The following is a 3862-nucleotide window of genomic DNA, read 5'->3' as shown; positions in this document are numbered from 1 at the left end:
TAGTTTTTAAGTCCTACTGAAATGAGATGTTCTTATTTAAACGGGGGATAGCAGGTCCATTCTATGTGTCATACTTCATCATTTCGCGATATTGCCATATTTTTGCTGAAAGGATTTAGTAGAGAACATCCACGATAAAGTTCGCAACTTTTGTTCGCTAATAAAAAAGCCCTTGCCTGTACCGGAAGTAGCAGACGATGTGCGCGTGACGTCACGAGTTGTGGAGCTTCCTCACATCTTAACATTGTTTACAATCATGGCCACAAGCAGCTAGAGCGATTCGGGACCGAGAAAGCGACACTTTCCCCATTAATTTGAGCAAGGATGAAAAATTCCGGGAATGAGCATAATGAGAGTGAAAGATTAGAAAAAAAAAAAAAGTTACAAAAATAAAAATAAAAATAGGCGAGGGCATTGAGAGTGACTCAGATGTTAATAGACACATTTACGTAGGATAATTCTAGAAAATCCCTTATCTGCCTATTGTGTTAATAGTGTTTTAGTGAGATTATATAGTACCTGAAAGTCGGAAGGGTGTGGCCACGGGTGTAGTAACCGCCAGTGTCTCTGAGGGAAGCAGGCAACTGCATTAGGACGCAAGAATCCGCTCATGTCTACAGTAAGAGCCGACTTATTACCACAATCTTCTCACCAAAACCTGCCGGTTGACATGTGGTCAGGATCCATGTTCGCTTGACCGCTCTGTTCCATAGTAAAGCTTCGCCCTTCGGGAATTTTAAACAAGGAAACACGGCTGCGTTTGTGTGGCTAAAGGCTAAACGCTTCCCACCTCCATCTTTCGACTTTGACTTCTCCATTATTAATTGAACAAATTATAAAAGATTCGGCAACACAGATGTCCAGAATACTGTGTAATTATGCAAGTAAATCGGACGACTTTTAGCCGTGAGTGGTGCTGGGATAAAATGTCCGCTACAACCCGAGACGTCACGCGCCCCGCGTCATCATACGCGTCATCATTCCGCGACGTTTTCAACAGGATACCTCACGGGAAATTTAAAATTCAATTTAGTAAACTAAAGCGGGCGTATTGGCATGTGTTGCAATGTTAATATTTTATCATTGATATATAAACTATCAGACTGCGTGGTGGCTAGTAGTGGCTTTCAGTAGGACTTTAAAGTACGAGTAGAGTGCAAAAACAAGTTGCCCCTATATGCAAGATATTATCATATATATATCTAATTTATGACACCAAAATACTTACAAAGTTTGCAAAGTGTTCACTCAAGGCTAAAGCAAAATGATGCGATAAATATCGTGTATCGTTACATGCCCAAAAATACCGAGATATTAATAAAAGGCCATATCGCCCAGCCCTACATACAGTAGAACTGTACTACAATGTATATTGCAACATGGATTTTAGGCCATATGGCCCATCCCTACAACACATGATGCTAAGACACAGATAGATTCTGTTAGCTCGTACATTCATTGTCACAGTGGTTAATAATTCTTCCAGATTGCCTGTAGGGGGAGGATGAGAGCAGAAGCGTATTATTTCAAACAGATGTTTAAACTTGAGCTGTTTTAATTGCAGCTTCAAACCAGGAAGCTAAAGATAAGTGTATATGTAGCAGCCCCTGTGCACAGTACGGCAGACAGGCTGTCGGTTGTGATAAATCCGACACACTGTGTGTACAAATTGAGAGCTGAATCAAAAGGATAATTGATAAGAATGTTGTCTGTCATGAGCAGTTAACATGGGTCCCCATGAGAAAAACCAAGCCCGGCCACAGAGTTGGCAGATAGAAGCGGGGCTGATGAAAAACATATCATAAATATGAAGGATTAGTCAAGTAAATGCTTGCAATTGTCCAAATATTGGCCCATTCATTCATTACATGGCAGTTTGAAGCTCAGCGAGATGAAAAGACTAAAGTAGCTTCCTCCTAATCCGTCAGATCAGGTGGACTAAACCGCAGGTGATTTGATTCGTGGTGATTAAAGAGATAACAACGCAGAGTAATGCGGGTCAGTAACACTGGAACTGGACGACTTAACAGGATACTGCATGCATACTGGATCATATGGCCACTACATGATGATGGTTCAACTTGTGCAGCAGGTTTGTTTACTGGAAATTACACTGTCCTAAGGTAGGTATGGACTTTGCCATTTTAAAGTATTCTTTTTCTAAATTCTCTTACTCACAAATTGTACGAGTCAATAACCAGTGACAAAAAGAAAGCTAATGATTAAAACATGAACTCAGTACGGACTGACTGAGCAACAACTTGACTGCTTACACTGTGACCTCATCGTTTCGTTCCAATACAGTCATTCAGGTTTCAGTAGGGTGCGGTTCAAAGTCTTATTGACTGTCAAAACTACTCATTAAGACAAATCTGCAATCATTCGTGGGCCAGATTGTTCATCTGTACCCAGGGCAGCTGTAGCTACAGATGTAGCTTACCACCACCAGATGTGAATCAATGATGGGTTTCCCACTTCTCTGTGAGCGCTTTGAGTATCTGACAATAGAAAAGCGCGATATAAATCTAATCCATTATTATTATTATTATTATTATTATTAGACTAGAGATGTCCGATACTACTGGCCGATAAGTGCTTTAAAATGTAATATCAGAAATTATCTGTATTGGTTTCAAAAAGTAAATTTATGACTAAAATGCTGCTGTACGGAGTGGTACACGGACGTAGGGGAAGTACAGAGAGACAATAAACCTTAAAGGCGCTGCCTTTGCGTGACGTCCCAATAACAAAATATCTACGGCTTTTCACACACAACAAGTGAATGCAAGGCATACTTGGTCAACAGCCATACAGGGTCACACTGAGGATGGCCGTATAAGACAACTTTAACACTGGTACGCATAAGCGCCACACTGTGAACCCAAACCAAACAAGAATGAAAAACACATTTCGGGAGAACATCAGCACCGTAACACAACACAAACACGACAGAACAAACACCCAGAACCCCTTGCAGCACTAACTCTTCCGGGATGCTACAATATACAGCCCCGCTACCACCACATCTGAGGTCCTCTCCAAGGTTTCTCATAGTCAGCATTGTCACTGGCGTCCCACTGGATGTGAATTCTCCCTGCCCACTGGGTGTGAGTTTTCCTTGCCCTTTTGTGGGTTCTTCCGAGGATGTCGTAGTCGTAATGATTGTGCAGTCCTTTGAGACATTTGTGATTTGGGGCTATATAAATAAACATTGATTGATTGATTGATTGATTGATTGATTGATATTGCCCAGCCCTAAATGGCAGCTACACTTTCCATCTTAAAGATCTAAAAAAATGATTTGGGAACGTCCGCTGGGCCAGATTGAAAAGCTCAATGGGCCGCATGTGTCCCCCGGGCCTTCATTTGCCCAGGTCTGTCCTTGGACTACATTCCTCAGGAAGGTGACAGTTGTCTAGGCAGGCCTTGGCTGCTCGCGGGAGGTCTACCCACTACGCGGCATGGCGTAGTGGGTAGAGCGGCCGTGCCCAAAAAAAAAAACCTGAGGGTTGCAGGTTCGCTTCCCACCTATTGACATCCAAATCGCTGCCGTTGTGTCCTTGGGCAGGACACTTCACCCTTTGTCCCCGGTGCCGCTACACACTGGTGAATGAATGATGAATGAATGATTGGTGGTGGTCGGAGGGGCGTAGGTGCAAACTGGCAGCCACGCTTCCGTCAGTCTACCCCAGGGCAGCTGTGGCTACTGATGTAGCTTACCACCACCATCGTGTGAATGAATGATGGCTTCCCACTTCTCTGTGAGCGCTTTGAGTATATAATAATAGAAAAGCGCGATATAAATCTAATCCATTATTATTATTTTGCACCTGCCGGGTGTGGCTGGCGTGATGCTAACAGC

This window comes from Nerophis ophidion, linkage group LG14 (genome assembly GCF_033978795.1).
Source record: "Nerophis ophidion isolate RoL-2023_Sa linkage group LG14, RoL_Noph_v1.0, whole genome shotgun sequence".
Taxonomy (NCBI): domain Eukaryota; kingdom Metazoa; phylum Chordata; class Actinopteri; order Syngnathiformes; family Syngnathidae; genus Nerophis; species Nerophis ophidion.
This window is presented reverse-complemented; position numbering follows the sequence as displayed.